We start from the raw sequence: 13,849 nt of genomic DNA, 5'->3' as shown, positions 1-13,849 counted from the left end.
CCGTCCAAACCTTTTTTAAACTCCGCTAAGCTAACCGCCTTTACCACATTCTCTGGCAACGAATTCCAGAGTTTTATTACATGTTGAGTGAAGAAAACTTTTCTCCGATTCATTTTAAATTTACTACATTGTAGCTTCATCGCATGGCCCCTAGTCCTAGTATTTTTGGAAAGCGTGAACAGACGCTTCACATCTACCCTTTCAACTCCACTCATTATGTTATAGACCTCTATCATATCTCCCCTCAGCCGCCTTTTCTCCAAGCTGAACAGCCCTAGCCGCTTTAGCCTTTCCTCATAGGGAAGTCGTCCCATCCCCTTTATCATTTTCGTTGCCCTTCTCTGCACCTTTTCTAATTCCACTATATCTTTTTTAAGATGCGGCAACCAGAATTGAACACAATATTCGAGGTGCAGTCGCACCATGGAGCGATACAAAGGCATTATAACATCTTCATTTTTGTTTTCCATTCCTTTCCTAATAATACTTAACATTCTATTTGCTTTCTTAGCCGCAGCAGCACACTGAGCAGAAGGTTTCAACGTATCATCAACGATGACACCTAGATCCCTTTCTTGGTCCGGGACTCCTAACGTGGAACCTTGCATGACATAGCTATAATTTGGGTTCCTCTTTCCCACATGCATCACTTTGCACTTGCTCACATTAAACGTCATCTGCCATTTAGACGCCCAGTCCCCCAGTCTCGTAAGGTCCGCTTGTAATTTTTCACAATCATCCCGCGATTTAACGACTTTGAAAACTTTGTGTCATCAGCAAATTTAATTACCTCACTAGTTACTCCCATCTCTAGGTCATTTATAAAGTATAAGTATAAACATAAACACAATGAAAGAGGAAAACTTGAAAACAGCAAACTGAAACCTAATAATAGGACTATCATGAAAAAGGATCAAAAATATACACATTTAACAGCACTGAAATTCAAATATATTAAGCTTGGCTGAAACAATCTTTGATCTTGCTCCTAATTCCTCTTAGAAAGTAGAGGCATTCCTAAGTATTTTGGGCAAAGATCATACCATCTGTGTCCACCCATGCAGATGCTCTTTTTTGGCAGTGATGTTGACCATTTTGACTTGTGACTTCTTGGGGTTACCAGATCTATTTTTGCTTTCATATTTCGGGAGGGTCTAAATTTAGTTCCTATTTATGGGGGGGGGAGGGGTTAGGACTTCTTATTCATTGATAGATTTTTAATTAAAAAATGTAAGTTAGATGATGACAATGAATAAGGTGTGACTGGAACTCATTCAGATTTATGAATGCATGTTATTTGTGGCTATAAAGATAACACAATGTTTAAAATTTTAATTATTGAACTTTAAACACAATCTTAATACTTGTTTGTTAAATTATAAAATATATATATCCTTTAAAAACTGATGGTGTGCCTTGACAATTTTTGTGCCTTTTAAGTGTGCACGAGATGAAAAAGGTTGAAAATCACTGGACTAGAACCATGTGAACCTGACCCGAAAATAAACAGACAACCAATGGAAATGCACAAAACGTGGTATGACGTGACCCTCAAAAGACAGATAACAAGTACAAAACCTAAGTATCGAAACTCATCCACAACAGTGACTAATTTACTTGATATCATTGGGGACAGCGCAGGGAATTCCAATTGTCTACTCAGCCAACAAGCAATTGACTTATCACTATTCAAGATCAACCAAACAGAAACATCATCCAGACAGTCCGAGGAGATACTTTCACCAATAAAAAGATGTCATCAGCGTAGCAACAAACACCAATGCCATGAGCTTGCATAAGGGAAAGCAGTGGTCTCAAGAAGATAATAAATATGACCAGAGTCAGGGCAGAGCCCTGGGATACACAAGTTAATCAATATTGGGAAGAAAATTCAGGGCCCCTTTTACAAAGAGGCGGTAAGCCAAATGTGGGCTTAACGCTCGCTAAAAAGGAAGTAACACCGGGCTACCGCAGCAGCTTGGCGGTACTTCCACCCCCAGTATGCCGTCATATCCGGCAGTACAAAAATATATTCATTTTTGTAGCACCGGTGTGTAACCGGCAGTAATCGGGCAGAGCCGCATGCTGCCCAGTTACCCTCCAGGTTAGCGCGGGAGCCCTTACTGCCATCTCAATTTAACAGCACTGAAATTCAATGCCCCCCCCCCCCCCCCCCGAAATGGCCACGCAGCAAGTGCTTTACTTGCCGCACGGCCATTTCCTGCAGAAAAGCAAGACCTACCTTTTACCCACTGCGGTAAAAGGGGGCCTCGGTGCGCATCAAAAACACGCACCAATGCCAATGCAGGCCCCCTTTTGATGCAGCTTGGTAAAAGGGGGCCCTCAGTGTTTTAGATTACTGAAGTAGGAAGATGGGCAATTTGTTATTCCTAACACCAAGATCCAGCAATGAGTATTTCAGGGATAATCCCTGTCACAACTTTTGTTCTCTGTGGCACTTAATCTACCGAGTACTCTTATTAACTCCTGAAGATGGTAATAAACACTGTCCGTAGATGACATGAAGCACCACCGTTCCAGTGATCAACAATTAGCACAACTCTATCTAGTAAAAATCTTCTCAGATGACATCAAGATGACTTCTGCGTGGACAAATGTGCTAAGGCAAACTTCCCTGGAGGAAACTTAAGCAGATGTCTTGCTCCGCCAAAGGTTGAGCAGATTACGGGTGTGAGCTCTTGGATCCAGCCGGAGACGGCAGAGTAAACCCCTCCTTCTCCAGAGGACAGCCGACCCACCCCCACTCTTCACCTGGGAAGGCCGCCGTTCCCTGGAAGTTGAGCCTCCAGGTGCGGGCAGCCTACAGGGCTTCGGGAACAGGGGGCGGACAGGGCTTCTGGAAGAAGCAGACAGTGAACAGGGAGAGTCAGTAGCAGGCAGTGGTCAAGACAGGCAGCGGTCCAGGAGAGTCCGTAGCAGGCAGTGGTCGAGACAGGCAGCGGTCCAGGAGAGTCAGTAGCAGGCAGTGGTCGAGACAGGCAGCGGGTCCAGGAGAGTCAGTAGCAGGCAGTGGTCGAGACAGGTAGCGGTCCAGGAGAGTCAGTAGCAGGCAGTGGTCGAGACAGGCAGCGGTCCAGGAGAGTCAGTAGCAGGCAGTGGTCGAGACAGGCAGCGGTCCAGGAGAGTCAGTAGCAGGCAGTGGTCGGGACAGGCAGCGGTCCAGGAGAGTCAGTAGCAGGCAGTGGTCGAGACAGGTAGAGTCTGATAACAAGGTACAGAGTTCCATCCAACGATGCGGAGCTCTCAGGAACGAGAAGCCGAAGCACTGGCTAAGAGGAGTGGTGCTCCTTAAGTAGGCCTTCCCATGAGCGTGGGGCCCCAGCTGGTGCTTCCTGCGGATGAGCCTTTCCGTATCCAATCCAAGATGACGCCAGTCACTGCTTCCCCTGCTTGGCCCCGCAACCGGAAGAGACGCCAGCTATCCACCGCCGGCGCCATGTTGCAGGGGTTCCATAGCGGAACTGGAAAGCCGGCCACCGGCGGGAACAACCGGCGATCCTCTGCCGCCGGACTAAGGTAATGGCCGCCTTTACCTTCTGGCGGGCGATGGCCGGCCACCGGAGGGCCCGCGGCGAAGGCCGGCCATCCCTGGTGGCCCCGGGTCCCACGGTCCCCCCAGCGCCAGCGGCGAGCAGGCGCGCGTTGGTCCCGGCGGAAGACGGGACAGCAGAACTGAAAATAACTCTCTGACGATTGTGATGTAATAGAACTTGAATAGAAAGGCTTATATAAATATCTAGGAGCAGAGGAAGGCGTGACAATCAGACATACACTGATGAGAAAAAGATCAGTAAAGAATATTACAAGAGATTAAAATTGATATTGAAAAGTGTTTTAACATAGCAGCATAAGATTCAAGCCATTAATCAGCTTGCAATTCCATCGTTCTTATATAGCCTTGGAATCAGAGATTGGCCTCTTAAAGATCTTGACAAACTGGATATACAAACAAACTCCTCCATGCCCATGAGGTAATATATAAAAATCAGTGTATGCCAAGACTGTACATTCCCTGAGCTGAAGAAGAAAAGGACCTCTGGCGAAGGGCAGAATGTTTTCTGTTCGCCGGAGGCGTTAAACCTGGATATTCAATGCTGGACCATTTCCGTCAACCAGCATTGAATATTCGGGTTTATTTTGGCCGCTAAAAAGTTAACCAGCTATGTCGATATTCAGCGCTAACAGGCTAACTTTGTAGCAGACAAAGACAGGCCTGCTATTTAAGCAGCCTGTTTTGACCACTTAACATAGCCAGTTTAGAGCTGAATATCCACACCTAACCTGCTACGCCACACGATATATCCGCTAGCCACTAATTGGGATATCCAGCGGGAGATAACTGGTTATCACCCACTGAATATCCATGGTTAGGCGCTTAAGAGCTATTTAACCTGCCAGGAGCTGTTCCTGGTCAGTTAAATTGTTTTGAATATAAGGCCTCCAGGTCTACTTAACAGCATTATCAGATGCAAAATAACAAAGTGTTTAAATATGAAAGTAAATGTCCAGAATCCATCTCCATCATTAAGCTTAGAGAAGCATTCTGGTGAGCAGCAGAAAAGGGTAAGAATATCCATCACCACGAAACAGAAGACAAATGAAGAATGTCCCATCACCAGAAATTTATTCACCACAACATTGTGATAATTACCTTTATGATCTGTACTAACATTGTTTTATGTATTTATTAACAGTCGCTGTTTCCCCATGACACAGCCCATGGCCATGTCGGGCTTTTTACTGTTTTAATATTGTTGTGGTGACCACATTTCTGGTGACATTCTTCACTGGTCTGCTGATTCTTGGTGACATTCTTCACGGGCCTGCTGTTTGTTGTTGCCATTTTGGATCTTGCGGATCATTGCCTTGCTGCTTCTTGAGTTCTGTACTTGCTATGCAAAATTCTGCGCAGGCACCAGTATGCGCTGCACTCCTCAGTCTCTCTCCAGCTCCCCTGCACAGATTGCACAACAAGAGGAGAAAGTGACTGACTGTTCATGTAAAATGCAAGACTGTGCGGAGGCCCTCACGGTCCAAATGAACAGTCGGGCCTAGACTGGCAGCAGAGGAAGCGGCCCAATGTGCAGCCGTTCACTTTCTCCTCCTGTGCCGCGCAATCTCTGTAGAAGACGGCAAAAGCAATTGAAGAGAGCAGCTTTTGGCAATGGTTGAGTTTATGCAATTGGAATGAAAGGAGGGCAGAGCAAGGTGAGAGTGTGCCATGGGGATGGGGGGTAGATTAAGGTAAATGTGTCAAGGGGATTGGGAGAAGAGCAGAGCAAGCTGTGTCATGGGGATGGGGGCATAAATTCTATGCGTGTGTGTCATGGAGATGGGAGGGGACAGAGAAAGCTGAGATTGTGTCATGGGGATTGGGGCAAAAGAAGATGAATGTGTGCTACTGGTGAGTGAGTGCCATGTGGGAAGGTGTTTGGAGAGATACAATGATAGCTGAAGAGGAGAATAGAAAGAATGAACGGTGGGGGTATTACATGCAGAAGGCTTTGGGGTCATGTTGGGAGTTAGAGGGAGAGCAGACTGCAGTTAGAGTAAGAGAGGAAAATGAGGAAGCTGGAGCCAGAGGAGGGAAAAAGCAGGAGAGGATTTCAGGCTTTGTAATGGGGGAATTCTGTGCAAAAACACCACAGATAAACTACGCAGAATGTTAAAAGATTGTGTGCAGAATTGCCCCAGGAATAAAGGAGCAATGTTGAAGACAGCACAAACTAAAATGGCCTATTAGCAAAGATGGCAGAAGCCATATTGGGCATGCTTGGGACAGTAATGAAAGAAAAGTGGTGGGATGCCAGGAAAAACATATGGGTGAGAGGAAATGGGTGTTTAGTAGACACATACATAGATTACTATATGCAGTTGTAGTTTTTACCTGCCATTATATATCACGTTACTATTATGCAAGCTGGAAGGTCAGGCTGGAAACATAAGACAAACGTCATTAACTACTTAATTAGAAGAGACTAACTTTAAGAAATAGGTCCCACAAATTAAAAAAAAAAAAAAGAAAGACTACATTTCCATGATCAGGAGAGGAGTTATAAAGACCATACCAAGTGAAGGTCCTGCCCCTTCCCCCCCTTTTTTTATAAGCAGATTTGTTTTTCCATCATGTCTGAGAGAGGAACAGAGGGAATGGAGTTGAAAGAATGAATCAACTGAACGGGAAGTTAGAAAAGAAAAACGAATGACGAAAAGAGAAACAGCATCATTAACTGCTCACCAACAGAGCAACAGGAACAACAAAATGGAAAAACTTTGATGCTGAATATGATTCAAGTCAATTGTTTCCACAACAGGTTTTGATAAAAGGAAAAACAGCCCAGGAAGCTTCCAGCTGTCGTTTTACCACTAATGGATTCATAATTATGTATTTGCATTTCCGCCTTTCCTTGCTGCAGGTTTTTCATCCCTTGGTTTTCCTGGTTACAATCTAATTGGAAAAAACCCAAGTTAAAATCTTGCTTTATTTTACTTATTTATTGCAGCATTTATAGCCCACAATTTTCCCAAACGTATGGGTTCAATGTAGTTTACAAGGTTACATCCTGGAATAGTGTTACATAGTGGATTACATGATTACAATTATAATTCCTAATACATAGCTATTTACTTATGTCCAGGAACTTTGATACGTAGTAACTTATTTGATAACAACTGGGAGCTTGGATACAAAGAGGAGTATTTTCAAAGCACTTAGATTTACAAGGTATATAGTATCTTACTTGGTTACAATCGTGGTTTACATGATTACAATTAAAGACAATAGTATATAGTGACATACATGTTTTGCTACCAGGGGCATTGATAGATATGTGTTTGTAGGGAGGGTGGCTTGATGGCTTAAATGTTGACATCAGAACCATTTATACATGTGACATGCATGTGGAATTGCAGGATTGGGAATGAAAGGTAACTTTAGTAGTAAACCTTCAGTGGTGCCTAGTGGTACATACGGTATAGAGGAATTCTAGGTGTGATGGTTGACAAACTTTACAGAACTAATATGTGGTCAATAAGGTTCCTATTGGTTGCCTTGGCAAGGTTTGAATGATTTAATTGTCTTAGGTAGGATTGTCCAATGTAGATTCATGTTGTATCAGGCTGGGGTTATGTTGGTGGGTTTCTTGTGATAGGATTTGCCAAAGAAGAAAGCTTTCAGCTGTTTTCTAAAACTCAAGTATTGGGTTGTGCATCTTAGGTTCTTTGGTAGGGAGTTCCACAGCTTTGATCCGTTCCCATCGACAAGACAGACATATAGTATTTTCTGGTAGCTTGGGTAACGGAGAGTCAGGTAGTTGCGTGTTGCTGGGTTGGCGTTTTTGATTAGCTCTGTCATGTATTCCGGCGCTAGTCCAAAAATAATTCGATATAGCAAGAGGGATCACAAACTTTAGGCTTCAAAACATTTTTAGCCACACAACACAGATTTTACTGTTAAGTTGGCATCTTTAAAATTCTTTAAAGTTTTTCCTCTCCAGGTACCCTCTTAGCTTCTGGAAGGAGCCAAGTCAGTGGGAGTCGCAAACTCCTCACCCTTCCACTGACTAGATTCAATTAGTTCCTGGTATCCATCACAACTGACATTACACACGTGAACAGACCAATCAGATGATTCTTTAAAAAAAAAAAAAGAAAAAAAAAAAGGATTCAAGAAGGGGGAAATAGGAAAGGTAAACAAGTCAAGCTGCCTGAAGTACTGAAAAATGATCCAGCAATAATCCTGAAACACTGTACAGTTTATAAGAGGCTATGGATATTTATTTTAAGAAGGGAGGAAATTATTTTTATTATATGCACTCAAGCTTTATTTTCCCCAGTGGTACTTTGACCTCTTGCACTGTTTCTTTCTGATGAACTGGTTGCTTCCATTTATCAACCTTGCATATAAGCTAGCGTGCTCCATTTTATTCCTGGTCTACTTTTTAATGTACTGTTTGGTCATGATGGAAGGAATTTTAAGGACATACTGAGGGGTCTTTTACAAAGCCGTGCGTTTCTAGCTTGCGGTAAAAATCAGCCTGTGGTAAACGCTGAGACGCATATAGGAATATAATGGGCATCTCAGCATTATCAACCAGCTAATTTTTACCGCAAGCTTTGCAAAAGACCCTCATAGTGAAAAATATTTTTGTTCAAACAGGAGAAAATCTTCCATAATAGAAATAAGGATTTAAAAAAAAGTTGTAGTCAATACCATTTTATTTAATACATTTATGATAAGCTTTTGACAGTGATATTCTCAAATTTTAGGCTTGATTACATCTGTTTCCGAAATAGGAACGTGGGTGTTTCTGGAACTGGCAAAGAGCAGTCACCAGTGAAATGAGGTGAGGATAAAATAAATTAAAAAGTAGATGTTACAATAGGCTAATCTAACAAAACACATAAAATAAGAAACAGCATATTTTGAAAAATTAGAAAAAAGTGCACAGTTGGTTGATGAGGACCAAAATATCAAAGTACGGTTAACCCAATCTGACATCAGGACAGGACCGCATGATGGCTTCTATATATGGAAATGATCTTCCGCTCTCATTAAAAGATGTTTAGAATCATAGCTCGATTCAGTACAGAATGGAGGAGCAGACAGCAAACCACTGAAGTCAAGATTCAAACCCGCTTCTTTCACTGGAACTCTTGGAGCAGCATTTTCGATATGACGCCTAAGTCCAAATTTGAATGCTTTGCATAAAACGTCCAAAATCTGAATAGGAAAGAAGGTCATATTCGAAAATAAAAGTGTCTTTTTTTTTTTCAAAAATACGGTCTCAAAGAAGGTTTTGTGCTTTGGGCATTTTGATTTTTGGTCCATTTTTGGAAAAAAAAAAAATGAATATGTGTAAAACGAAGAAAATCAAGTAATTGGGATGTAAGATGAGGCAGTATTTTTAGCAGACTGGTCACCCAGACACCCCAGGAGAGCAATGGGGAACCCTAGGGGACATTTCTATCACTTCATAAAATGCTTCCAGGTACACATCTCACCTTTGCTCCCTTATCTTGTCATCTGAGCCCTCCAAAACTCACCTAAAATCTACTGCCCCCCATCACCACTGTACACCACTACAATAGCCTTTATGGGTGAAGGGGGCACCTCTATGTGGGTACAGTAGGGTTTTGGTCACTTTGGGAGGGGACACAGTTTCCACCATAAGTGGGAGATAGGGACTCGAGTCCCTCACTCCATAGTACACTGCACTGACCACTACATTACTTCAGGGACCTGCATGCTGCTCTAATAGACCTGTCTAACATCTGAGGCTGTCATAGAGGCTGGTAAGTCATATTTTTATTCACATTTTCAGGGGACATGTGGGAGTCAGTGGCCACTGGGGGGGTATTGGGGGGGTCATCCTAGATTCCCTTTAGTGACCATCTGGTCATTTAGGGCAACATTTTGAGCCTTATTCATTATAAAAACAGGTTTAGCTCAAAACATCTTAGCTTTAGTTTGTTCCATTATGGCTGAAAAACATCTAAGTCTTACAAACGCCCAAATCCCACCCTTAACACGCTCCTGACACGCCCCCTTGAGATCTGGACGCACTGCACACGAACAACATAGAAAAATATCTGAAAAATAGGTTTCAAAAATACTGATTTAAACGTTTTTGTGAGAAAAACATCCAAATACTGCTTTATGCCACATTTTAGATGTTTTTCTCTTTCGAAAATGAGTCTCTTTCTAAGTTTGGGCAGCTCACTTTATCATCCAGACCTCAAGTACAACTTAGATTGTGAGCTCATTTAGGTAGAGAAGTAACTCACATACCTGAATGTAACTTGACCTGTGGTCTTGATTTTTTGTTTATTTTATAAATTGTCATTATTCATATGTATTTACAATCGCTGTTATTTTATTATAAATCCATGCATCCAGGACATGAACTTCAGGCGGGGGAGAGGAAGTTTATTTCAAACGCTTATCTTGCATTGGTTGGATTTGCTGCATAGTAAGGATCAGGGGCGTAGCCAGACACCCAATTTTGGGTGGGCCTGGGCCCAAGATGGGTGGGCAGAACCCTACCTCATCCCATAGGTGATTTGGTCTCTCCTGTCGCCTGCATGCCATATGGTCTCTCAAATATCCTTCCTCTCCTGCACACCTTTTAAATTTCAGATTTTCAGTAAGGAGCAACTAATACACACTACTCATGTAGGCCCCACATCCTTACCACTGATGCAGCTTCCTGTTTCCTCATAGGCGGGAATACGTCAGAGGGAAGGCTGTGGGGCCGGTGTAAGCAGTATGTATCAGTTGCTGCTTCCTGCAGGTGAAGATCTGCTATTTATAAGGTATGCAGGAGGGACAGTTGTTGGGAGTTTTCAGCTTGGGAATCTCTGCCGGCCACATCATAGGTGTGCTGCTACTGGTGGGCCTGAGCTCAAAGTGGGTGGGCCTGGGCCCACCCAAGCCCACCCTTGGCTATGCCACTGGTAAGGATATACATTTGATAGTGTGCATTTGGTACATTAGCTACCATAATAATTATAGAAACCCTTTTACTAAAGGATGTTAGAATAAGGGCTTAGCGCATCTTAACATAGGATTTTCCTATGCGCTAAGCCCAGATTCAATGCGGCACTTTTTAAAACTATTTTCTGTGGTTTGTTTTGCAGGCCATGTGCTAATGTTGCCATTAGCACATGGTACCTGTATAAAGTTAACAGAGGAACACTTACCACCTCCTATTTAGAAGGCACTAGGGCTCCCATGTTAAGTCAGCATTACCTAGTTAGCATATGCTAATCTGAACACTTTAACTGAATAATGCTTTCATGCCCATTCCCTGCACATAACACACCCCCTCCCAAAAATATTTTTAAAATATAAATAATGCACAATTAGTGTGCGGAAAAGGGAAAATTACTGCAAAAAGCTTTAAAGAGTTTTCTTGCATGGTAAGTGCACGTTAGGGCTTAACTAACACCCTTTAGTAAAAGTCTAACATCCTTTAAATCAGTTAGGCCCCAATGCTCAGAAACAAATGTGGGTGCTAGAGGCGCATTTACCAGCGCACAATGCTTAAAGACCTCTATCGCGGGAAACGAGTGTGCCCACATTCAGCACAAATAGCACGATAATGTATGTAAATGAGGTCATTTCCTAGTCCCTCCAATGATCATAGAACAGCACACTGGAGAAGGATGCCCTTAGCGCTGGAAACCCTATGCCAGCTCGGAGCTGGCATTAGGGCATCTACACAGGCTCTGTAGTGAGGCTCCGTGGCTCAGGAAGAGGCATCAACTAACCATGCTATTGCTGTGACCTGTGGCATTTCACGGAGCAGCAGAAACTGCTAGACAGGACTGCCGGGTGCTGCCCACAGCAGCAGAAAAGGAGACAAAGCAGGCCGTGAACCCAGAGGTGCTCGCGGCACTCCAATTGTGACACAGGTTCGGACATGCGAGGAGCCCAGACTGTAGAACCAAGGAGGTTTATGGAGCAGTTCTGTACTTGAGCGCCTACGAAAGGTATGGAGAGGACTGAGCTATTCCACTAGCTAGGTTCTGGTGACAGAGAGCTCTTTTGTATATACCCCAGGTACACTCCTCCTCCACCCCTTGACTCCCTAATACTCAATGTTAACAGTGCGCCTATATTTGCATACCATTAGCACTGAGCATCGGAGTTGTTCTGGTGCTATTTTTCTGTTGATGTTCCATAGAGAACCGGAGCTTTGAGCATCGGGGCAACAGAACATCCTATATAATAATTCTCACCTCCAACGTTCTGACGCTGCCTGGGACCGTGGCTCCCTTGGATGTGGTCTGCTACCTGCGGTAGATACACTGACGTCATACTGACGTCTGAGTATGCTGCTTTCCCTTCTCTTCACTCTGACTCTGGTCCCACCCTTGCGCAAACAGGAAATGAGGGTGGGACCAAAGTCAGAGCTCAGAGCCAAGAGAAGGAAAGGCAGTACACTCGCTGAGTCTGTTCGCTCTTCAATGCTGCCGACGGGACCCCGGTAAGAGAGGGGGAGAGGGGGGTTGGTGATTTTAGAGGGGGGGGGGACTGGCACGCAGAGGGAGGACAGAGCGAAGGAGAATGACAGAGGGAGGGAGGGGGGGGGAGCCTGCAACTCGGAGGGAGAACAGAGTGAAGGAGAGTGACAGAGGGAGGAAGCCATGGAAAACGGAGGGGAGGAAAGGGGGCCGTGGGACTTGGGGGGGGGGGACAGAGGGAGAGAGTGAGGGGGGAGGAAAACCTTGCTAGCGCCTGTTTCCTTTCATACCGAAACAGGCCTTTTTTACTAGTATTAGATAATTCCAGTGCACCTTTAAAAAGTGCAATTAAAATATGTGAAAAGAACCCACAAAAGTCTAAAAGTTTTTTGGGGGGGGAAGCCTACATAAACCAAAAGGTTTTTCCCTGAGAATATACTTACTACATAGACCTTTTCCATGGGGCTATCACTAGGATCTCAACAAAGGGCTGTGACTCCAACAAAAAGCAAACTAGAAAAGCATTTCCCTCCAGAAACAAGAATATGACTACAATTTTCTCCCATAAATCTGTCAAAATTTTCACATTTAGATACAGGGTCTCCTTTAGTGCCAGTGGTGTAATCTGTGTACACCAGTTACCCTGCCCTTCCTGGATGGGGTAGGGGTGGTGTCTCCTTACAAACCTCAGCTCTAGCGTTCTACTATGCAGAATTCTATTATAATAACCCTTTAAATGCCATGACGTGACAGAACCCTGTGCAACTGTACGAGCCACAGACCCTTCAGACAAGAACTGTGTACAATAGTCTTCATCTACTCAGAAATACAGGTCATCAAATTAGCCACAGGTAACACTTTTTTTTATTGATCTGTCCACGCAGTATTTGGCTCAAAGCTTTTTGTGTAAAGAGTCAACAGCTCAGCACTTAAGCTTTGAAGTGCAAAAGCAGGTTATAGAGCTTTGTGGGATTCAGAAGTTACTTCATGTTCTCTACTGACAAGACTAGTAATCTGTGACATGCTTCATGAGAGGATCACTCACACTCGTTCTGTCTTAACTACCAGGGCAATTCTGCTACCGCTTTTTAACATGTGCAAATCAAGTTTAGCTCAAAACTGACTGAAGTTATTCAAATACAAGACTTGCAAGGTGATTGTTGTTTTTTTTAATGAAGAACATTTTTGGTTAACAGAAAATGTTTACCTAGAGCAACATTTTACTTATTCAGAAATCTTGACAGTTGAGAACATATTAAATTTGAAACAACATTATTTTTAACACACAGAGGGGCATTTTCGATAAAACGTCTAAATCCGATTCTGGATGTTTTGCTGGAAATGTCCAAAAATCAAGTGGTGAACATAGCCATTTTCAAACCTGAAAAACATCTTTTTGGTTCAAAAATTGCCTTTTCCTAGATGTTTTGTGCTTGGTACATTTTTCTTTTGGGACCATTTTGTAAAATCTGTTTTACTGTTTTGGAATCTTGCCAGGTACTTGTGACCTGGACTGACCACTGCTGGAAACAGGATACTGGGCTTAATGAATCTTTGGGCTGTCCTAGTATGGCAACACTTATGTTCTTATGTAAGAGGAAAAATGCCCAAAAAACAGCCTTTAGGTATCTGGGGGCCATCATTCTTAGACTGGTCGCACAGACATCCCAGCAGAGTAGTGGGGCAGCCTGGGGGGGGGGGGGCACTGCAGTGGACTTCACAAAAAAGGTCCCAGGTAAACATGTAACCATGACCCCCTTATATGGTGAGCACTCCAGGAACAGAAAAATACCTATTGTACATCAATGTACACCACTACAATACCTCTCAAGCTTACAAGTGTCACCTATATGTAGGTATA

Source organism: Microcaecilia unicolor, chromosome 12, assembly GCF_901765095.1.
Source record: "Microcaecilia unicolor chromosome 12, aMicUni1.1, whole genome shotgun sequence".
Classification (NCBI taxonomy): Eukaryota; Metazoa; Chordata; class Amphibia; order Gymnophiona; family Siphonopidae; genus Microcaecilia; species Microcaecilia unicolor.
The sequence above is the reverse complement of the archived record's forward strand: the minus strand, read 5'-3'. Positions refer to the sequence as shown.